The sequence below is a fragment of the Benincasa hispida genome, chromosome 4 (assembly GCF_027475165.1).
Source record: "Benincasa hispida cultivar pf3 chromosome 4, pf3_genome.v1.1, whole genome shotgun sequence".
Lineage (NCBI taxonomy): Eukaryota > Viridiplantae > Streptophyta > Magnoliopsida > Cucurbitales > Cucurbitaceae > Benincasa > Benincasa hispida.
The window spans coordinates 44542520-44568256 of NC_143481.1; the positions used below are offsets into that span (position 1 = coordinate 44542520).

Below are 25737 nucleotides of genomic sequence, written 5' to 3' on the forward strand. Positions count from 1 at the left end.
GATCCTCAAATCCATCATCAGGTATGCAACCTGAGTTTCTGTCAAACCCATGTACCGATCAGGCTATTGAACAATCCTCCCACTACGTCGAGGCATTCTCAATTTCTTAAAAGGATGTGGCGGACCAGTTGCATCAACAATTTTTGTTGAAGAACCAGCCTGATCAACAACTTTTGTTGATCCATCTGTAGTTTTTCTAAACATTTCATTCTAGTTTACTACGAGGTTGATGATTTCTTATATGGTGTTCCTCTAAGAATGTAGCATTTGTTGCTATAAACATTTTATCATCTTGAGGATCGTAACAGAGACCACCTTTTGTTTTGTTTTATTTTGTTTTGTTTTTTGTATCATACAAATAGGTCATAAAAGCTACTTATGACAGGTAAAAGATATTTACATATTTCAGAATTTGGGAAAGACCGACACATGTGATGGTGCCGAACCCTAAAGAATTATAACATCGTTCAAAGTAGTATGTCTATTCGTATGTTACCCAAAAGTAGTATGCTTCTTCAACCCAAAAGAAAATAAAACATTTGTATTGACAAATGTTATTTTACTTGAGGAAGTACACATGAGAGGCCATAAATTATTATATTAAGTTTCCATAGTAATTATAGAAAATCAACAATGGTTATCGATTAAGCTGACCTGAAATAAGAGTTGTTAAGACTAATCATATACATCTTTCTCAAAGAGTTGAGAGTACCTCGATGCAGTGGGACGGTTGTGTGACAGCCTAGCCATAATATGGATTTAGTAGAAACTCAAGTTGTCAATACTTGGTAATGACATTGAGAATCAAGAAGTTGAGGATAAAAGATGGATTCCCTAATTCTTGATAATTAGAAGTTTACTGTATACTGATATCTTTACAGGGATCTTGTCAGCTAAAGTGTTTGATAGTCAACTAGTGAGTCTAGGACTACGAGTTATATAATCTAGGGCAAGTGAGAGAAAAACCCATAGGTATGTGATACCTAAGGTATATGATACCTAGTAAAGACAAGCTATGGTTATGTGATGCCCTAATTTATTGTATTTCTCTTTATAAACTCAAAGAACTCAACATTATGTGTACATATGTGTGTCACTACCGAAGTTTTAGTCCAAGTTAGAGTTTGTTAGATTTTATGTCATAAAACTCGTAGTTCGTAAACAATAAACTTATTTTGTTAATCAATATAAATGTTATTGAAGTTTGATTCAATAAAGTTGTTATTTTGAATTACTCATTTCGTTTTAGAAAATAAATCCAATAAACTAAGATCCATCGTTATTACATGAGTACTTGAACTTTATCTGGAGACATAAAAGTGGTTCAAGTTCGAGTAAATAGACAAAATGGTCTATAGTATATAGAAAAAGTTTGGTACCTTATTCTCGGGACACTATTGGATGCAGCCCACTTTGTAGATGTTACAATTGTTGTAAAGTGCTATAAATAAAGTGATCCTGATTCGTTCATATGGAGACATGTGCGTGGAGGTGTCCTATGTAAAGAGTTGGCATAAGATCGAACTAGAATATTAGTCACTCTTACTTTATAACGTTGTTTACTGTTTAAGACTAACTATTTCAAAGCAATGACCTAGGCTACTTGACCTTAATCTTTAGATTTGCATGGGTGAGAGTTGGTTTAACAGTGGCGGCTTAATATACCTCCCATTTCAGGGATAAAATCGGGTAGATAGCTTTGGCACATAGGGTGCAAAATTGAATTCACTCCTATCCATTTTACAGATAGTAGAGAGGTTGTTCCCTTAAGTGCTAACTCTAGTCTTGAACAAGGAGCTCCACCCTCTGATTGGCTCGAGAGGGACTCATTTTAGTGATTGGATCACAAACCAATTGTTTATTAGATGATTAGTGGAACTTAAGGAACAGGATGTAATCTCGGGATAAAACAACTTTTGACCCAGCTATTATTACAAACAACTTGTGATGGGTTGACTTACTGATTATGGTTATATCGAGTGGACACAAATATATCTACAGTGAGTAGAGTGTAACTACTAAACTTTAGTAGAGTGACCCGATAGTTAATGAATGTTGGTTAGTCGAGTTAAAGAGTTTAGCTGGTTAATCTTGGATAGTTGAAGCTCATGATCTCTAGGTTCGTTAAGTCTCCTTACTAGCTCACAAATGAATTAAACCTCATAATAGCGTGATGAGAGAATTTGATACGTTAAAATTCAAATTAAGGGAATCAGTAATTATATACGATATAATTACACGTTTAGTTAACAAATTAAGTAAATTTGGAGAATTGGACAAATGATTTAAATATTATAATTACATGAATTGGGATTCATGTTTGTGGATTTGGTGTTTTATTAATCTAATGGGATACTAAATTTTTTTAATTAATTAAATTATTTAATTATTTATTTAAAATTAATTATTTGAATTAATTTTATTAAAATCAATTTTGTTTTAATTTATGTTTTAGAAATTTAAATTTAAATTTGACAATTGATTTTTTAATTAAAAAATGGAAAGCCCAATCTTGTGGGGTTTTCCATTTTTTTGCACTTTGCCACTCAAAATCCACCAATCCTTTCAAGTAGGTGCTCTAGAGTTATTGTGCAATTGGATTGCATGAGATGAATTGATAAAAGCTGAGTTATTCAGCGGAGTTTTGAGCCATGCAATTAGAATTTTGAGTGCTCAATTGCTAAAGAAGGTGTTCTTCCCTCTCAAGCCGAAAATCAGTTTTTTTTTTCCCTTTAAAATTCCCCAAATATTAGCTCATTTTGGGTTCTACCACCCAATCTAAGGTCCAAAAGAATAGTAAGAAAGATCAATTGGTAGGCCACACCTTGTTTCTGATGAGGTTGAAGTTGAATTCGAAGTTGAAGAGGGTTCAACAAAAGTATATTGGTGAAACCCTAATTTTTTCCTTATGCACATGCTTTTTTAGTTGCTAAAATTGATGTATTAGAGTGATTAATGATTATGTATAGTTCTGCTAATTGCATGCTAACTCCAACACCCTGTTGGCTCACTATTGGGTAAAACAAGAATCAAAGAGTTTTGAAAGTATTTGAATTGTTCAAATTAAATAAGAGAATGTGCATTAATTAATATAAGATTTACAATTAATATAATATATATAGATATATTATAATATAAAGTTAATTTTGAATGACATTCAAAATTAAACTATATAACATGTGAGATTAATATATTTGAATAAGATTCAAATTAAAAATAAAATGAATGAGATTCATATTAAAACTATAGGTTATATTAAGAGATATTTATTTCAATATGATTCAAATATGTTTTTAATTAGATATAAAATATTTAATTAAACTAAATTAATTAATTATTATTATTTAATTCATCGAAATTAAATTAATTAACTTTAAATAAAATAAAAAATTTTAATAACTCCCATCGATTGTAGGGCAGTACGTGAGTGGGAAAGTGTGGGGTTGTCCCATCTTTCCTTAAAACAACAGAGAGTCTGCATTTTGTGAGGCTGGAAAAATTCACGTACAAAGATCCATCTCACAAATTCTCTTCATCTCCACAGAAAAGAAAGTTAATCTTATGTCAAATTCCCTACTCCTGAACAGGTTCCACACAACCAGTAACTTGCCAAGAGATATAGCAGAGAAGCCCTTGTGACGGTGTCCTATTCGAGATCCAGAGGGAGGTTCAATTTGTGATTTATAGAATAAATTTTCTGAGGAAAAGATCTAAAGATAGTTTTCAAAAGTAATCATCCTTTCCCTTTGTAGTCCTTCTGAAATAGAAAAATCATGCTTAGTTTACGTTTATCCTTCTTCGTATTTTTTGTAAATTCTAAATCATAAATACGGCAAGGAGATCAATTGCCTCCATCGGAGTTTCAAACCCTTCAAAATAGATCAACCATTTGAATTATGTTAATTAAGATGGACAATTCAGTCGTTTAATATTTCAAAATTTAACCTTTTTTTTTTTGTATGATACTAAAAGAAGAAACAAAAGTAATAATCGTATCCTAATTTCTCACATTACCAAGTAAATAATATTTTCAAATAATGTTATCATGTAATAAATTAACAAAACTAATGTAAATACAAGTACTCAAAACATATTATACAATGAGTTTCTTCTTTTAACTCAATCTAGAAAATATCTCTTAGTTGATAAACAACGAGATCTTTAATGAATACATGTTTACGGGGGCTAAGATACATCATAAAGTTCTAAAAAATACAATGAAATGTGAGGGAAAAGACTATGGAGTCGGATGGAGGGCATGCTGAAAACTCCATTTTATGGAGTCTAAAGCGTTGTTATTTACTGCTGGGCACCATCACAGTTCAATGGTATCACTATCACACGCAAACACCTTCCATATCATTTTGACGTCATGGTATAGTAGCTTGATGGTGCTACTTTGGCACTGCTCATTAGCACGATGCTAGATCTTTGGCCGCAGAATTATAATTTTGATCCATTTTGACCTATATATTTTGTTTTGGCTTCAAATGTCCTGTTTAAGCATGATTTTCATCCAAATGCTCAAATATACCTCTTCGATGCTCTATAAAAATAAAATTATCATTTAAACATATTAAATCCCACAACGAACCCAATTTAAGTTGAGTAAGCTGACACATTCAAGGTGTTATCACTAAATCCTCCCTTTCGAGATGGACAGTAACATTGATACTTGTTTTTTAAACAGGCACTCAAAATAAAATTACAAGAATAAAGAGTATCAGAATAACAAGCCTTGTTGAATAATGTCATTGAGGAGAACAAATAACACATTTTGGGCTAGGTTTCTTTAGAACGCCTTGCAACTCTTTTCTATTTAATCGATTTGGACAAAGTAAATGGATATTTGATATGAGAAGAACATGTGGTTCTCGAAAAATCTAAAACAATCTGGCCATTTTTGTTTTTGGTAGTTTGCGACCGCAATCCAATTGCAACCTGGGTACAATTTGACTTTTTCCTACAACGTTGTGTTCTATCATTTAAAGCCTTGCAATCGCAATCCAATCACAACTTTGACCGACTTAAAAACACAGGAATTACTCAATAATATTTTACTCTTTTTGTATATATTTCATACAATTGAAGGCTTAGAATATGCATGACTCTTTATTTTTATAAAGCTATTAAATTTGACATTAAACACATGGTTTTCACTAAGTACTTAAGCCTTTTAAGTCTAAATAACTCCCTTAATGGAGGTGAAGGTCTCCCAAGCTGAACCAACGATAAATCTACTTCTTAGGCTTTAGGACTTGCTTCGGCCCCTAAATAGCAAGGAAGTGCTCGACGAATAGAAGGACCTCGCCCCTATAGCATACCAATGTTAAGGGTTTTCCTAGACAACCCTTATGTGAAATCCGAATTTTCATTTTTCTTACTTAAGTAGGAAATAAAAGGGATTGATTAAGTGAAAGTTAAATTCTATGTTGAAGTGAAGGAAATTTCTAAGTGTTTAAATAGATTGTTGGGTAGCTTTGAGATAAGCCATAACTAGTGAAAATTTGGTTAAGTATAACCATGCATTGGAAGCCAAGAAAAGAAATGGCTAAGTATTTGACAATGCGTTGGTGTGGTGCCATGAAATAGCATGAGGTTTTGAGAGGTTACTTGGGCGTAGGCTGAAGTATGGCCAAGAAAAAAGGCTATGTTTGAGAGGTTAATAAAACATGCGGTAGCCTCAAGTTGTGCGAACATAGGCACAAGGCGCTGAAGATGCACACGCATTGATCGAGTATGCGGCGATGCTACACACACGCATTGGTCGAGTATGCGGCGATGCTACACAATGGATGCGGCGATGGATGCGGCGATGCTACGCATGTGGCCGATGGTATGCGGCCGAAGGTATGCAGTCGATGGTATGCGGCAGCACTATGCGTTGGTGTTATGAAATGGAGATGTGCTATATGCGTTGGACATCCGAGGCATGTGGACGCATAGGACAAGGCTTGAGGAAATAGTATGCGGTGGAAGAATATTGGTCAGAATCCTAGTTGAGCGCATAAGGTAAAGGTAAGCCATGCGGCCAAGGAGGAGCCTTGGGAGCATCTAAGCATATGCGACCAAGTTGCGTTAATGGGATACACAAGGTGAGGATTGCGTTAATTAGAGATGCCACAATCGAGCTTAGTGAGTCACATATGGGGAAAGGTGCTAGGCGGCAATGGCTTGAAGGGTGACACCACAAGGGCGCAAACATCGAATGGATGCATGCGCTAATGGGTGATGTTCGAACATAGGAATGTTGTGGCATTTGGATGAACGCATTTGTGGTTAGATGAACGCAAATGAAGGATGAACGTATATGAAGGATGGATGCATTCAAGGACGTCATCTAGACATGTGGCTTGTTAGGAAGAAATCTTAAGCCTTAAGCAAATGAGATGGATGCATAAGAAGACATGCAAATTTGGGGGCTATGCGTTGGTAAAAGGGGAGCAAGACACTTGGATTGCGATGACGCAAGGTTGCATTAATAGTGTAAGGAAAAGATACTTGGATACGGCCAAGTAGGAGGTGTCGGCCTTGGAGAGATTCTGGATGCCTATAAATAAGGCCAAGGACTTCTGATAACTTGTAGAAATACAAGTTATTTTTGCTCTTAAGTTGGAACAACTAAGATTTTTAATGATAAATTCTCCTCATTTTTTAAAGAAACGCATGGAATTACTCAAACATTAGCAAACTCATGCAAAAGAAGTTTTATTACTAAATATTGCGGCACTAATGCATTGTATTGCAGGATTTCAACAAGAAGCTAAGGCATAAGTAGTGCCACAGGAAAAGCTCTAACGCATGGGCCATGCATCGGAGGGAATTCAACGCAGAGAAGATTTATAGATCCAGGTTGATTGTGTCACATCACCACTTTCAAGTATGGGCACCTACAGCAGACAGCATCTGAAAAGCTTCCGAGTGTCAGGCGGTTGTCCAGGACATGGACTTTAATGCTGCCCATCACCAACTAGACATGACCAACGGCTATAAGTAGATGAAGTCCCTCCAAAATTCGAAGTCAGTACAAAAAAATTTATCAAGATTCTCACTCTCTATAATAGCGTAGTTATAGTTTTAGTTCTTTAGAAGCTGTGTTGTGATGCCAAGACGATCAAAAAGGTGGAGAACCACCACCACCGCCAGTCAAGGAGCGGAGGAAGCCAAGCTTGAGAAAGATACTTCGTCCAACTCCTATACAAGTGATTGTACACAACAAAATTGAGCCAAAGAGATACAAGAGATTGTACTCTGCGGCTTGAATCAGTTTCTTTCATCTCATTTATCGCTTTCATTTCATTTGATTAAATATTGCTTTTCTAAAGACACTCTCTTTCTTTATAAAATTCATATATTTGACCCATCACACTTTCCATTATTTATTTCTTGTTTATGTTGAATGCATTAATACTTTATGCAAAACTTCATTTCAACGCTTAAGCCATCTTGATCAATTGGTAAAAGCATCTTTAACTTAGATTATTCGAGAGAATAACTAAGCTGCATCAAGTAGAACGCCTAGTACATCTAGAGAGACTTACTGGTGTTTATTACATTTTGTGTTAGACGCATGCATCCTAGAGATAGGTTTTGTATGTTATTCGCATTGAGAAATGTTGAATAAAGTCTAACGCATAAACAAAGTTAAGCAAATCATCCCATCTCATCCACATCACACTCTGGTTTGTGTACATTCATTTTAGATCGACGCATACCACTTACATTAAAATCCATTTTCGCATGATCCATCACTCATTACTCAACTCTTTTGTATCTTCTTGCACAGGCACAACACTTGAGTGTAAATAACACATATCTCTTCTTACATTTAGGAACCCCCTACAATACCTACAATGCAAGGTCTGCATTAGTTTAACTGAATCCTTAAGTTCGACCCTGGACTTACCAGGAACCTAAATTGGATTTATACTTGGGTCTGGTTTAGGAAAACTTGAACGTCAATAATAGGAGTGACATGCGTTCTGTTGTATATATTTAACGCACCAACACGTTACAACTACTTAAACGCATCAAAGCATCAACGCATCACTTATACTTAGAACTTATTTTTCCAATTTATTTTATATAATACACTCCAGCTTGAATCACGATAGCAACGAACAACTTCAGACCATAACTCAAATTCTCTTCTAAGGACATTCAGAAGAGTGTATGAAGGCTGATTGGGAGGAGACTATGCATTGATGGAGGAATGCATGCGTTGGTAGCAAAACCATGCGTCGGTCATGAAGTTCCAAGGGAAGGAGATACTGTTGGATAGGAAGGTTTGGAAGTAGCATCAACTTGGGACGAAGAGTTCTCCTAGAATACTCATGCGTTTAGAGTGATTTCAAAGCCACCTGAAATCTGATAGAGTCTAGTTTTCAGGGTAGGGCTGCCGGAGAAGAAGCTCTAAGGAATCAGGCTGGTTAATGACGAAAAGGAAGAAAGGTCGAGCTGTCGATTAAGCTTGGGTCATTCTTGATATTTTAAAGATTCCAGCCGAACCTCGAAGATTTCTAAGCTACACTTTTGAGGTAAGCTTCCTAAGAAATTTTAGAGCATGTTTGTAGAAGGAAGTATCTCGAGATAAAGCCGATAACTATGAGTAATCTGAGCTTTAAGTTGAATCTAGAATTAGGGTTCAAAAGAGGAGTCTGTGAAGATCAAGGAACTTCTAAGAGAAAGATTTCTATCCTTACCAAGGTGAGTGGTACTTTCCTTCAAGTCTTAAAGCATATCTTTTAGAGTAAATTTTATATGCTTATGTTATGAATGAGATTATGTGATCGGGATGGTCAGGGGGTCAATAGACCTAGTTCCTGAGCCCGAAAGTAAAACCTAAGTCTAGTTCCTGAGCCTGTGGGAGGAACCTCGTATGGGAAGGTCAGAGAGCCGACGGACCTAGCTTCTGAACCCATGCACGGGAAGCTATGTGCACATAGGAGACATTGGGAACAAAAGGGAACTCAGCAAAGTAAGCATTAGTATTACTTAATTATCTACCGTGTGTATAGGTAGAGAATAGACTCATTCTAAGTAGTTATCAGTTTAGCTATCTACCATACATGTAGATAGAGTTGAGAACAGACTCATTCAAGGCTCAGACAACAGAACAGGCAACGAGCAATGGCGGAAGAACAGGCAAATCCGAACTTAGCTTAGCAACTAGCTCACCCTGCACAAAATCCAATCCTAATGGCGAATAACAGCACGCGTCCCATGAGGGAGTACGCGTCCCCTATACTATATGATTTCTCTTCAGGAATCATATACCCAACTCCAGACGAGACGAGGTTCGAGATGAAATCTGTAATGCTCCAAATGCTTCAGACTACTGAACAATTTGGGGGTGGTCGTGGTGAAGATCCTCATGCCAACATGAAGTGTTTCCTAGAAACGTGTACCTCATTTGTGATTCCTGGAATCACCCCAGAGGCGATCAGGTTGTCTTTCTTCCCCTATTCTTTGCGTGATGATGCAAAACAATGGGTAAGCTCACTGGAGCCTGGTGAAATCACCACCTGGGAGAAGTGGGTGGAGAAATTTATGCAAAAATACTTCTCACCTACCACCAACACGAGGAGGCATCGAGAGATTATGAACTTTGAACAAGAAGAAGTTGAGACCTTAAGCGCCACATGAAAGCATTTTAAGGGTTTGGTAAAAAATTTCCTGAACCATGGACTACCACAAACTATCCAAATGGAGACTTTTTATGGTGGATTGAATAGAGCATCGCAGATGGCAGCAGACACAGCGTTGACTAGTGGAATTATGGATAAATATTACACCGAGGCTAAGGAGATATTAGACCGCATTGCTAAACACAACATGGAATGGGTGGAGGATACATATGATGGAAGAGCTGACAAGAAGAAGAGATCTCAGAATGTTAATTCTATCGATTCCAACGCAATAGTCACAGTTTTTACACAAGTGGCTACGATGACCAGCCTTTTGCAAAACATAACGCTAGGAAATGCATCAAATCAGCAGAAGTTGAATCAGGTAGAAGCATTCGGGCAGCCCATGGTTAGCTGTGTGGGCTGTGGAAATCCTCATTTCTATGCGGATTACCCACAAAATCCTCAGTCAGTATGTTTCATTAAAAACAACCCATTTTCCAATACTGTTCGCTTGCTATCGTGAGGTGCGTTAGAAGTGCCTATAGTAAAACAGATTGGAAGAATAAATTCTAAGTATGGGTGCTGTGTTATGCCTTGATGCGTTCAAATATATGTAATGCTTTGGGGCGTTGGTATCATGCAAAGAGAGCACACAACTTCTTAAAGTAACATTCAAGTTTTCCTAGATCAAACCCGAGTATAAATCTAATCTAGGTTCCTAACAAGTCCAAGGTCAATCACAGGGATTCAGTTTCACTAAACACAGATTATGCGTTGTACTTGTAGTAGGAGGGTTTTTCTAAGTAAATGCGAAAGATGTATTATTTACACTAACATGCTATGCCTGTGCAACACGATACAAAAGAGCTGAGTGGAAAATGATGGTTCATGTGAAAATGGAATTTTAGTAAGTGGACGCGCCGGTTAAAGATAATTTCACACAACTTATATGATGTGGATGAAATGGGATGGTTTGCTTGTCTTTCTGTTCATGCGTTAGACTTCATTCAAAATTTCTCAATGCAAATGACATACAATTTTGTTATTAACATACCACTATTTTAAATTTCTAAAATGATATATCAAAACGATAAATAGTTAAATAAAAAAGTATTTGGTTATTAACATACCACTATTATCGTACAATTTTGTTAAAATACGCAAATCTTAAAATCATTCCGTGCTTTATTTATTATCTTTCTTCTTATTATAGTTCTTATATCTTAATTAAAATGTGCAATTTTATTTATTTATTTATGTTAGATAAAAAGTGTCAAATAGTTAACAAAAAGAGGAGTAAGAGGGTAATGAAGAAGGGAAAGGAGAAAAAGATGGAAAACATAGAGGTGAGATGATATTAACGGTTTTTGTTCATATAATATGAAAGGTATTTTTAAACTTTTTTTTTTAAGTAAATGGATATTTTTTTCAAAGGTATTTTAATGGTTTCCATCCAAAACCAACGATAAGAGTATTTTTTAACTCATTGTGGAAGTTTAAGGGTGTTTTTGAAACTTTAAGGACATTTTGGACACAAAGTATAAAGTTCAGCTGTATTTTTTATAATTTAGCAAAAAAAAAAAGGAAAAAGAAAAAGAAAAAGAAGAAGAAAAAGAAAAAAAGAAAAGAAATTGTTGCAAAGTAAAGGGTTTAAGCTATTAAATGTTATTTCATTCATCAGATAACAACGTTTCTAAAAGCACAGTATTACTAAAAAAAAAAATATCATAAAACCTACCACAATCCTAAACGAACCTACATTTAGTTTGAAAGACTATTGAATTTTGACGTAGCCAAACAATTCCTCACCTCAATTCCCTTGGTCACAAAGGAAAAAGTGAAAAAAAGAAAACTATAAATATATTTTTATGGAAAATTATTGTAAGTAGAAAAATGCTGAAAGTATCTACAAAATATGACAACATTCATATTCTATCCATGACATATATATTAATGTCTCTGATAGATACTGATAGAAGTCTACCAATGTTTATCATTAATAGAATCTAAAATTTTACTATATTTTATAAATATTTTAGTTTATTTTTCTATATTTAAAAACAACTCTATATTTATTCATCTTACATTAATTTTATTAGAATAAATTTTGTTTAAAATTGTTTTAAATGAAATTAATTTTATTAAAGTTAATGATGTAATTTAATTTTACTTGAATTATAATTTGGATTTATGAAATTCAAATTTAGAATTAAAATCCATTTTAATATTTAAATTTGTGAAGTTTAAATTTAGAAATGGAATTTTAGTGGGATTTTCCAATTTTTTCCCCTAACCTAAACATCTCATAAATCCACTCTTTGCATGATGAATTGGGTGTCAACATGTGATTAAATCATTTTGCATGAATTTCTTATATAAGTAGAAGAAAAGTTAGCTGTTGAAGAATTCTTTTTGCTGCTGAAAAATAGGATAATTGTTCTCTTAATTATTCTCCACACCAAAATCTCTAAAATCCCTCATTTCGCTAAAAAATTGATCACAATAAGGATCCCATAATCCTTTTTAAGGTTGGAGAATAGTGGTGAAAGACTCTAGAGATGGTCCACGAAGAGTTCGTGATCAAATTCGTGCAAAATAGTTGTTGTAATTTGAGTTCTACAAAGGTTGTTTTTTCAAGCCCTAACTTTCAAGTTATGAACATGCATGCTTGATTCTCAAGGTTAATGTACTTAGAGTGCTTAAGATTCAAATTGTTTTCGCATACTTGTTGTTAGCTCTTTCAATTGGTACCAGAGTAATTTTAAGTACTCAATGTGCATTAATTTTTACTTTGTAGCTCTTTATTCTTGTGATGAATGTTATGGTGGCTGAAGTGGATATATTATAGTTTTGGTATCAAATTTTTCATTCGATTAAGTTGTTATTGTTGTAATTGGCCCCTTGTTTATGGTCTTTAATGTATGAACAAGGGTCTGTAAATTTGCTAGAGTCAATAGAGTTGAAATTAGGCTGTAAGGCATTGTTGCCAAGTTGAGTTTCTGGAGCAAGACACAGTAGAAATTGCAGCTCGATGCTGCTTTTGTCAAGCGGTGTTTTTCAACTTTTCTAGAAACATGCACGTGCGAGGATAGGCGATCTAGCTGGACCAATTTGGTTTGGTTTGAGACGATTCCAGTCGGTTTAGTCTATTTTGGTTTGGTTCAACCTAGTTTCAATCCTTGGAAGTCTAGTTCAAGGGTTTTTCAACTGGTTCGAGCCGGTTCAAAGTGTCGAGGTACAGTTTAGAGCTAAAGCTGAGTTATTAATGTAATAATTTAGTTGTTTGCTTGCAAAGAATACCAAAATTTGTCCACATCAGTGTGTGTTTAATTAATTATGCATTATGATTGTATTTTTTTAATTAAACTAATCTTGTTTGTGCATAAAGTAAGTCATGTAGGTTTAAAATCTCACCATGCATAGGGAAACATGTTGTATGCATTGAAAGTATGTTATAAGTGTTATAGTGTATAGTATGCATGTTTGTTTTCATGAAATGTATGATGTTTGTTATGGAGAATGTCTAAGTTATAAGTGTTATAAAATGAATTACACATTTAAAATCTATACAAAGATAAATGCATCAGTTACAAACTCACCCAACAAGATCTTGTTTAAGGCTAGAGGTACTTAAGTTGACGGTTTATAGAACACCTGCTACCTGGGGATTATGTCAGTTCCTGAGTTTTGTTAACTCGGTTTTATGAGCCCGCATGAGCGATTTGAGGTAATAAATGATTTATGACTTAGACAACAACTAATAAATTACGAGACTTTAGGGAACAAATCCCAACATTCACACTTATTCATATTCCTACTTTCCCATCTATCTCTGCATTTGTCACTAATTCTGTTATATATCAATGACATATTCGTCTTGGTCATGCTTCTTCTGAAAAACTTCGTAAGTTAGTCTCTTTTGTAAATTTAAATCATATTGCAAAATTTTAATATTGTGCACTTGTTGATGTTATTTCTCTTATTTCTTGTCAAAGGAAGAAGCAAACTATTGTTTCACACTCTGGTACAGAATTACTATGGTTTACTTAGCTTTTTGCAGATATCGTGTTCCACAACCGTGAGCTACCACACTTCATTGTGACAATCGCAATACTATCAAGATTGTTCACAATGATATATTTCATGAATGTACCAAATATATTGAAAATGGTTGTCACTTTATTCGTCACCATCTCAAAAGCAACACTCTCATGTTACGACCCATCTCTACTACCAAATAACCTGCTGATATCTTTACAAAGGCATGATCACCTAGTCGTTTCACAAACTCAAGTTGGTTTTTACTGTATCACGTTGAGTTTGAAGGAGGGTATTACCTATATGAATATTTTGAGTTGTAAACTATGTGTAATTTAGGCTAATTTAGAGGCTAGACTTGGACTTTCCTTAGTCATTCTAGATTTTATGTATATTAACCTATGTACTGTTCATTGTAAATCATCCGAATTATCATAAAACACCTCTACATTGATATCCATGTTTCCAATTTGTAATACCGAACGAAAATAGAAAAGAAAACCAAAGCGATGGAACCCAAATCACTAGCAAATTAAAGCGGCAGATAAAAGTTTCAGCTGGTCCGAAGATTCATGAATATAAAAATAAAAATAAATTCAACGTAGATATATGCTCCATATAACAATTTAAAAAGCCACTTACAATATAATATCATCCTATTGGGTTGTGGATGCAAAAAGTTGTGTTATTAGAAAGGAGGTGGAGGCGATTTACGGACGGATTCATTTGGCCATTGGTGACTGGGTCCTGGATGTGGTGGCGGCGGTGACGGCAGGCTCTGCGGTGACTTAGCAGTGGATTGCTTATTGTTCTGCGGTGTCGGAGGCGGAGAATGGAAGTTTTGTAAAGAAGGAACTATGGAGCGAGCTGCTTGTGGGGAATGAACGTTTTGTGCTGTAAAATTTGATGGCAGATTTAAGAAGATGAATGCAATGAGAAGGGAGAAAATAAAGGGAGGCAATTTGGCAGAACCCATTGTTTTTCTCTTCAATTATTCTGAAAAAAGGGTGTTTTTTTATTTCTGATCTTCTTACAACTTTTCATTTTATTTGGAAATTTTCTCATAAAGTTCTCTATCAAAAATATAAGACAAAAGCTAAATTACAAATTTTGGATTCAGTTAACTTTTTATTTGGTCGACGTGGTTTTAAAAGCTTCAATCTTGTCTTTATGTGATCATTTGAACTTGATTCACACCTTGATGGATTCTTTTCGATGTGGGATCTTCACTTCCCCTCTTAAATTATTTTTTACCCACTTGAAGGAAAAAAAAAAAAACACAATACCCCACTTGCTTTGTTTTTGCTTTGCCATGAATTCTATTAAAGAATATTGGGTCTAACTTGTAACGGTTGTAGAGATTAATCTTTTATTTATGGTTAGAGATTTAGTGTTAATAATATTTGTTTAAGAGTGTTGTGGTTATTGTTTTCTATGTTGTGTGTCATCCTATGTCTTGGTTTGTTCTTAACGATGTCCGTCTAATAGTTGTTTCAAACAAAATGATGCTCATGGTTTTGTTTTTTGCTTCACCCCAAAAGGACTCATACCAATGGAGATAGCCACCCTCACTTATATACCACCTATCTAATAGAGTTTAACCACGGATTATACATCTTTGTTCAGCACAAGGATTCTACTATCGGCTCTGATACCACTTGATAGTGACAACTACTCTCAAACTATCTCCACGATGGTATGATATTGTCCACTTTGGGCATAAACCCTAATGGCTTTAAAGGCGTCATACCAATGGAGATAGTCATTCTCACTTATATACCTAGGATCCTCCTCTTATCTAACCAATGTGGGACTTTGGTCGTATTCCCAACAATCCTCCCCGAGAATAAAGGACCACCGAGCCCCCCAGTCATCCATCCGTCTAACCCATATCTAGGCTAACTCCTTTTCACCTGAGCATACCGCCTATCTAATAGAGTTCAACAAAGGATCACACCATGACTACTTCCAAGGTCATCCATCCATCTAGCTCATATCTAGGCTAACTCCTTTTCACCCGAGCATACCACCTATCCAATAGAGTTCAACCACGGATCACACCATGACTACTTCCAATGCTCCACTATACATCTTTGTTCGACACCGAGGATTCTACCGAGCATGGTTAATTCAAGAGCATGACTCTGCTCAAGAGTTTCTGAACCTAACTTAGATGGCAAAACAGAACGCAAACAATCAACAGAAATAAAATGAAAGCAGTAAAGAACACTAAGATATATAGTGGTTCGACTAGTTTGGTCTACATCCACTTTGAGAACCAGCTTGAATTAATTTATTAATGAGCAATAAAAGAATTTTACAAATTACAGATAATCAACGTTCATCAATTTGTAATTTCAGTATCCACTGATACCGAGAGATCCGCACACAACGTCACCTCTGAAAACTGGGAAGAACCCGTTGCAAAACAACCCAAAACAGTGTGCTACCCGCCTTTGACCGGCAAACCACGCCCAAACCTGTGTGTATCTTTGAACGCCTACAACCGTTGTCGGTCACAGCCACCATGGCGAACTGCCGAACCACCGGATGCAAGCTCACGCCGCTGGTCAGATCAGCGAAGTCTGACCTGACACCCAAGTTTCAGCTGGCGCGACTCTTCAAGGACCCGACTCGCGCTCCCACAAACGGCTTCGATCGAGCGTGTCCCGTTTTTCCTCTTCGGCCTGCTGCTGCGACTTCAACACCCAAGCGGCCCCCCTATTTTTAGTTCAGCGGCTGCACTTCTATCGCAAGGAAGGGTTATACCGAATACTGCCCTATTTTTTTTAGAAGAAGAGATAATTATGCCCATTATTTACAAGAATGCCATTGGACCTTTAATGTTTTTAAAAAACTCAATAAAACCCACTTAAAAACATTGTTTTTTTCTACCAATCTCCCTCATAACAAGAATATTTAAGTGTCAAGTTGATTCTCTAATCTTCCTATCATCTAGATTTAATATTCAACCCATCTAATAGGTATTTAAACATATGGGCTAGAAGAACCTTGGTTAACATATCTGACAAATTCTCAACTGTATGAACCCTGACCAGTTCAACATCTTTCTGGGTCACAACTTCTTTGATAAAATGAAATTTGACATCGATATACTTAGACCGTTTGTGATGAGATGGATTCTTCGCAAGATAAATAGCACTCTGGCTATCACAACGGATGATAGGAATGAACTCCTACGACAACAACTCACCAACTATCCTTTTCAACCACACTGCCTCTTTCACAACTTCACCCACTGAAATATATTCTGACTTAATAGTAGACAAGGCAACAACTGACTGTAGAGCAACCTTCCAACTGACCACATTACCAAACAAACGAAAAATGTGACCTGATAGAGACCTTCTTTTATCAAGGTTTGCAGCAGAATCTGCATCTGTGGAGCCTTCCAATAGTGCTGATTTATCACAATCCCTGCTAAAACACAATGATACACTGGCACTACCTTTCAAATATCAAAGCACCCATTTAATTGCATTCCAATGCTCCTTCCAATGATTTGACATAAATCTACTTATCATACTCATAGCATATCCTAAGTCAGGTTTAGTACAAATCATCAAATACATAATACTTCCAATAACATTACAATAGGGAATATTAGTCACCTTTAACCTTTCTTGTTCAATAATAGGACACTGAGACGAAGAAAGCCTAAAATGAGATGCTAAGGGTGTCGAAACTGCCTTACAACCATACATATTATACTTCTCAAGCAGTTTATGCACATAACTCTCCTGCGAAATGGTTAACAAACCTTTCTCCCTATCTCTTTTCACATCCATGCCTAAGATCCTTTTCAGTTCACCTAAATCTTTCATATCAAATTCACTACTCAATTGTTTCTTGAGATCATAGATTTCAAAATAATCCTTAGACACCAGAATCATATCATCTACATACAGAAGTAGATAAGTATATGTACCTTTTTGAGATAGTTTCCAGTACACGTAGGTATCATATTAGCTCCTGTGAAACCCTTGCTTCAGAATAAATGTGTCAAACCTGATATATCATTGTCTCGGCGATTGCTTCAGTCCTTAGATGGACCTGTGAAGACGACAAACCATGTCTTCCTTTTCTTTCACCTCATATCCCTTAGGTTGAGCCATGTAGATCACTTCCTCCAATTCACCATGAAGGAAAGTTGTGGTGACGTCCATCTGTTCAACAAACATATCAAAGTGAGTAGCAATAGATAAAATTAATCGAATGGACGAATGTCTCACCATCGGAGAGAAAATCTCATGAAAGTCAACTCCCTCCTTTTGAATGTAGCCCTTGGCTACCAATCTAGCCTTATACCTAGGCTTGCTGTCACCTCTTGTACCTGGCTTGATTTTATAAATCCACTTTGACTGAATGAGACTTACTCTTGATTGTACTGGTTTATTCTTCAACAACTTGAAAAGTGATTCCCAAACTTAGGGGAGGCTAAGTTCAATAACAAGTGGAGTGGTTTTCATTTAAAGTTAGAAAGATAAAAGACATTGGTGGTATATTTCACCGAACTGGATTATACCAAACTTTACGTTCCGTTCTTGTTTTCATCTTCTATATTTATATCTGATGTTCTAATTTGATCAATTGTTGTAGCCTCGTACTTAACAAGAACTGTTGTGTGTTAGATAACCTTAATTTCACTTATATTATGAAAACAACAATGATACAATGATAATTTTTTAAGTTTGATAAGGACCAAGTTAAAATTGTTGAAGCTACAAAAATCAAATTGAAACTAAATCCCAATCTTAACGACTAAGTTAAAAATTAAACTTACACTATAGGAATTAAATTAACACTTTCAAAACTAGGTACATCAACCTACTATAATCACATTCAAACGTAAAGCCAAAGAGAAAATAGTGAAAATAATGCGCGACAACCTAACCATATAAATTATTTGGTAGTATTGATTCTATATAACAAATATTAACTTGGATGATGATTCAAAGTGAGTTAAAACATATATCATAAACCAAATGTGAGAAGTGTGAATCTTCAACCTATATGTTGATATTTTAAAAAAATTAAAATAATAAATAAATAACTATCTAATAAATCATTGTCTTTCTGAAAATTCGAAATCGTTATAATATACAGAGATGAGATTACGCAGTTACCGATTAGAGTTAGGTATGTTTGAACCCACGGAAGGTGCATAGAAGCGTACTTATTTATTCAATGATCATGTTTACATTGTTGCTCTTATACAAGCCACACACCCTTCTCTTTAATGAATTCCACTCTTTCATACTCAGAGAAAGGAAACAAGAAAAGGATTCCATATTGTTTAACTTTCATTTGTCTTTTTGGAATTGAGGAGAGGAATTGTTTGAATACTTCAAATTAATTGGTCTTGACTAAATTTAGGATATTCGAAGAATGGTTTGGTTGTAAATATTTTTAATCATTTTAGCATTTGAAATAATAGTTCTAAAATTATTTTGCTATATCTTGTAAATATTTTTAACCGTTTTAGCATTTGAAATAATTTCCCTAAATTATAAGTTTAGGGAATAATTGGTTTGGTTGTTCCATTTTTTTTTTTCTTTTTCTATGTCTCTACAATAATTATAAGTTTAACCTGTGAACTTTCATGTTTGTATCTATTCAATTTTTATAGGTCCATAAAATTTAAAATTTTTCTTTAATAGGCCCCTATTATATTTAAAGGTTATTTTTAAAAATAGTAAAATAGAACAAAATATGTATAAATATGCCAAAACATCACTGATAGATTCTGATGAAACATTAATAGATAATTATTATCTATCACTAATAGATGCAATAGACATTGATAGATGTCTATCAGTATCTTTTACCGTCTATCACTTATAAATTATAAAAAAAATTTATCATTGTAATTTATTCTCAAAGAGTTAATAATAATTAATCTATTATACATATAAAATTGAATTTAATAGATACGTGAAAAATCAACGTATAATGCAAATACGGACTTTGAATGTCTCAAATAATAGATGCTTCCAATATTGAAAATTTTGCTCCGATTTTTACAAATTTTCCATTCCAATAAGTTTGTTCAAATCTCAATTTGTCTGATTTGTACACTTGCACAAGAAGATGAAGAAAAGTGATATGGAAAATATTGTACAAATGTTGACTTTGTTGAAGGTTTAGTGAATAGCTTGCTCCACAACGTTATAATATTCACGACCAGAACTATTGATATTTTGATTTGAAAAGTACGTGGTGCACACCAAACTCTTTTTAATTGCTTCACTTTAAAATATTTTTTTACCTTTTTTCTTTTATTGTTTGTGATTAGGGTGGGAGATACATATAATAAAAGATGTATTGTGTTGGGGAAAAACTGAAGAATAAACATAGAAATAATTCAAAATTAAAAAAAAAAAACCAACAAATATAGAGAACACAAGATTTTCTGTCGAACTTCAAACTCGAAAAAGAAACCATGAATCACCAAAAAAAAAAAAAAAAAAAAAAAAAAAAAAACACTACTATGAGAAAATTTCTTACAATTACACAAAATAATTCTCTCTTCGATCACTACAAGAAAAATAACTTTCAATGATGAGTAAAACGCATTGTTAAAAGTAAAAAATCGCGGTTAAAAAGTAGTAACAACGTGTAGAGGCATGTCACTGTGAATGGCGCGGTAGCCGCATAGTTGAAAGTTTTAGTAACATACGTACTGTGCACCCCTAAATGTGACTTTTAATGACGCTAACATATTACTAAAAGCGCACTTTTAGCAACACATGTCCTTTCGCTATTTGGGTTATAGTTACATTGAAAATCTGTCTCAGTTAAGTTTTAGCAACATATATGATTGTTGCTAAATGTAGATCAATGGTCATTGTAAGTATCTTTTGTAACATACATAAGCATCGGTAAAAGTATTTCATTAATTAAAAAATCATTTTCAATTTCATATATAAATCTGTTATTATTGGGGTTGATGCCCTAAATCTCTTAGGATCCTATACTTTGTAAACTTGTATGAACAAACTTGTATGTGACTAATAATATTTGATATTTTATTCACTTTGTCTATGAAATATGTGATATTTTAGTTGCATTAACCACAAACCAATAAACTAACATCCAAGGTTATCGTTATAACTTAAACATGTATGTGGAGACATACAGGTGAATCATGTTTAAATGATAACCTAAATGGTCTGTAGTATATGGATAAGGTTGGATATCTTTTCCTGGTGACATTACGAGTATGACCCACTTTGTAAGTGTTATAAATGTTGCAAAGTGCTACAAATGATCTGATCCTAATCATTCATGTATTGGACATGAGAGGGGGATATTCTATACAAAGGGGTTTGTATAAGACCAGTCCACGAAATACTTGGTCTCATTATATAACACCGTTCATAATAGAGACTTTCATTTCACTAGGATGACCATTGGTAATATGAACTTAATCCTAAGTGAGTTGTGAACTCCTGCCTATGAGGACGGTATTTTGATTTGTATGGGTGAAAGTGGCCAAATCGCCGCTCAACATGCCTACCATTTTGGGGATTCGTCTTATTAGGGAGCTAAGAACTCAGCTACACAAGATGGAATTCACTCATTCCCAGAAGCAGGGGTAAGTAGATAAATTGCTCCACTAAGGGTTGATTCCGAGTCTTGAGCAATGTGGCGCCGCACTCTCTCTTGGCCCAAGTGGGGTTTAGTTACTATTTTCTATTGATCATTAGAGGAATCAGTAGTACTTAAGGAGTTAGATGTAACTACAAGGGCAAAACGGTAATTTGGTCCAATGCATAATCAATAAAACACACACTGAAGTAAACAAGTTTTAGCATTCTAAGTAAGCAAACAACTAAATTATTACATTAATAACTCAGCTTCAGCTCCAAACTGCACCCGGACACCTCGAACCGGCTCGAACCAGCTGAAAAAACCCTTGAACTAGACTTCCAAGGATTGAAATTAGGTTGAACTGGACCAAAAGAGACTAAACCGTCTAGAATCGGCTCAAACCAAACCAAATCGGTCTAGCTAGATCACCTATCCTCGCACGTGCATGTTTCTAGAAAAGTTGAAAAATAGCGTTGCGACGCTATTGAGGAGCGTCATGGCGCCACTTGACAAAAGCTTCAAACTGTAATTTCTGCTGCGTCTTGCTCCAGAAACTCAACTTGGCAACAACACCTTCCAACCTAATTTCAACTTTATTGACTCTAGCAAATTTACAGACCCTTATTCATACATTAAAGGTCATAAACAAGGGGTAAATTACAACAATAACAACTGAATTGAAAGGAAAATTTGATACCAAAACTATAATATATCCATTTCAACCACCATAACATTGATCACAAGGATAAAGAGCTACCAAGTAAAAATTAATGCAAATTGAGTGCTTAAAATTGCTCTGGTACCAACTGAAAAGTTAAAAACAAGCATGCAAAAGTAATTTGGATCTTAAGCACTCTATCTACATTAATTTTAAGGATCAAGCATGCATATTCATAACTTGAAAGTTAGGGTTTAAGAAAACAACTTTTGTAAAACTCAAATTACAGCAACTCCTTTACACGAATTTGATCACGAACTCTTCGTAGACCATCACTAGAATCTTTTCCACTGTTCTCCAACTTTAAAAGGGATTGTGGGATCTTTATTGTGATCAATTTTGTACGGAAATGAGGGGTTTTAGAGATTTTGGCGTGAAGAATAATTAAGAGAACAATTATCCTAATTTTAAGGAAAAGTTAAAAACAATTATCCTATTTTGGCGTGAAGAAAAGTTAGCTGTTGAAGAATAACTCTTCAACAGCTAACTTTTCTTCAACTTATAGAAGAAACCCATACAAAATGAATTAATCACATGTTGACACCCAATTCATCATGCAAAGAGTGGATCTGTGAGGTGTTTAGGTGAGTGGGAAAAATTGAAAAATCCCACTAACCCTAAATTCTCCATTTCTAAATTTAAATATTAAAATGGATTTTAATTTTAAATTTGAATTTCATAAATCCAAGTTTTAATTCAAGTAAAATTAATTTACATAATTAATTTTAAATAAAATTAATTTCGTTTAAGATTTTATTAATTATAAACTATGAAGTACAGACACACAGATACGGCTACATGATACGGATACGATCGAATACGGCTACATGATACGGATACGATCGGATACGGCGATTTGTCAATTTCTAAAAAACTAATATACGGATACGTCTAAGGATGCTTCATTTTTTATATATATATTTCTAAAAAACGAGAATACTGATATGTTGAAAATACATTTTCTTTCTTTAAAAAAAAATCTAGGCTATAGATAAATTTAACATACAAGTTAATACAATAGCACAAAATAGAATACAAACACTAAAATACAATACAAAGAAAGTAATAGCTAAGATGTTGAAGTACAATAGTCAATAAAATGCAATAAAAAAGTGACTCATATTGCAAAGAAGAAGAAGAAGAATATTAGAGAGAGACGTATGAAGATAAACGTATAACTTATTGTTGAAGATATCCAAATAATTTATATTTTGGTGGACTTTGTGGGGACTGGAGATTAGATGATTTTAGTCTAGGGTTTGGTCCGTTATTTATTTAGTTTTCTTTTAGTTTTGGACTCGAGTAGTGAGCTTTTTAAATAGGTTGCCTAATTTTAGATTAGGAAGGATTAGATGAGTTACTTGTCTTTTTTCTTTTAAAAAAAAAGTACGCATAGGAATAGATACGTCAAATCGTATGTCAAATACGTATCTGAAAATATAGATACATCAAATTGTGTCAGATACGTATCTAGAAAGTATCTGAAAATATCGATATCCGATACGTATCTGATACTAATTCTTTTCCTCACATGAAGTATCTGTGTTTCATAGATGATAAACATCGATAGACTTCTATCCATGTCTATCAGTGACATTAATAGTGACATTAATATATACTGATAGTATCTATCGATGTCTATCATTGATAGAATATGATTTTGCCATATTTTCTAAATATTTTTAGTATTTTTTTTCCATTTACAAAATTTTCCATATATAATATATTTATAGTCTTCATTTTTTTAACTTTTTCCTTTGTGACCAAAGGAATTGAAGTGAGAAATTGTTTGGCTACTTCAAAATTCAATAGTCTTTCAAACTAAATTTAGGTTCGTTTAGGATTGTGGTATGTTTTATGATTATTTTTTTTTTTTCTGATGAATGAAATAACATTTAATAGCTTAAAGCCTTCACTTTGCATTTTTTTTTTTTTTTTTTTTTGCTAAATTATGAAAAATACACATGAACTTTACACTTTATGTCCAAAATATCCTTAAAGTTTCAAAAGTTTCAAAAACACACTCAAACTTCTAAAATGAGTTAAGAAATACCTTTATCGTTAGTTTCGAAAGGAAATAATTAAAATTTTATTTCAAGAATACCTCTGAAGTTTTAGAGTTTTAAAAATATCCTTAAATTTAAATGAAAAAAAGTTATAAAATACCCTTCATGTTATAAGAAAGCAACAACTATTACTTTTAGTTATGCACGTGAAGTCAACATTCCTAATTAAGCTATATTTTAGTAATTAAAATCTAAAGTTTTTAAAACTACGGGTAACATGTAATCATAAATACTTGCACAGCTAAATTAAGAGTTAAATTAGTCTCTTAATATTTAAATTTATGTTTTTTTATTTCTTAGATTTTGAATTTTTTTTAAGGTTTTACTAAACTTCTAATTAATCCTAATATATATCATAAATTTAGAAAATTGACAGGAATGCAAATAGGTATTGAATGTGCCAAATAACAAATTCTTCCAAATAGGAAAAACATCCTAATAACCATGAGAAATACCCTCATTTGCTACGCCCTCGAACTATATCATCAGCTACTGACTTTATTGGAATTAACACATCTTCCTTTCTTTCCCGTAATCGAATGGCAGTCACACTATCTATGTAACTCTTGAGTATATGGGGGTTACATGACATAGAAATTTGTACCCTGGAACCTCATAATTAATTTGTTATTAAATTATTTTAATTTAAACAATCTTGAACAGTATTTGATTGGTATATGAGTGGATCATATTTAAGAAATAAACTAAAAGATTGTAATGACTTCTGCCTTTTAAGTTTATGATCGTTCTAATATTACAATTGAAAAAAAAATATTGTGATGGTTACAATTGTAATTTTCTAATACGTTTGACCATTATAGATCTAAAATTAATTTTAGTTCTAAATATTTTCTTATAAATTGAGAACAAAGATTTCAGTTTTAAAAAGCATAAATTTCTTTTCCTCTCAATTTTCATCTCTATTATTTTGTCTGAACAAGAATTTTTTTTATTCTATTCTTTTCTCTGACAAGTGCACGCTTAAGATTGAAGGTTGTGTAAACCCTGGAGAGTAATCGAAAATTTCGATTTAACATTGAGATCATGCAAAATTTTTCTTTGAAGACAGTGGATCATTCTACAATACAACAATTGATACGTTTGACATTATTTCTACTAGATTAACTTATTTTAAGGTTTTTTTTTTTTTTTTACCATTTCTCAATTTTGTGTGTCATCCTTGGGCAAGGACATGCTGATGATCATCTTATAATTCCAATTTTATCGGATGCCTTTCAATGAACTACTTATTTTAAGTTATAACTTCATTGTATTTGGTGTCCTGTTTGGTCACCATTTCATTTTTTGTTTTTTTGTTTTTGAAAATTAAATCTGTAAATATAATTTCTACCTCTAAATTTATTGATTTGTTACCCACTTTTACCAATATTTTCAAAAATCAAGTCAAATTTTGAAAATTAAAAATAATAACTCTTAAAAACATATTCTTGTTTTGGAACTTAACTAAGAATTAAACTTTTTTAGATAAAAAAAGATGTAAAATGTTGTAAGAAATTGAGAGAAAATATAAGTAATTTTTTAAAAAAAAAAAAAATCAAACGATTACCAAATGGGACGATAATTTTTTAAATTATGATTTGTTTTAAAATTTAGCCAAGAATGAAACTCTCTAATTGGTAACATATATGAAGCTATTGGAAGGAATTGTGAA

General features: G+C 33.7%; 1 long non-coding RNA gene and 1 other non-coding gene across 2 annotated transcripts; both read right to left on the minus strand.

Moving 5' to 3' along the window:
• Positions 1-4027: 4027 nt before the first annotated feature.
• On the minus strand, positions 4028-14652 carry LOC150036741 (uncharacterized). The gene is made up of 2 exons (XR_016528970.1): positions 14310-14652; positions 4028-4546 (listed from the first exon to the last, which is right to left on the minus strand). It is a non-coding gene; the product is annotated as an uncharacterized LOC150036741 (long non-coding RNA).
• Positions 14653-25208: 10556 nt separating this feature from the next.
• LOC120076942 (U6 spliceosomal RNA) lies at positions 25209-25312 on the minus strand. The gene has a single exon (XR_005481687.1). It is a non-coding gene; the product is annotated as a U6 spliceosomal RNA (small nuclear RNA).
• Positions 25313-25737: the final 425 nt, after the last annotated feature.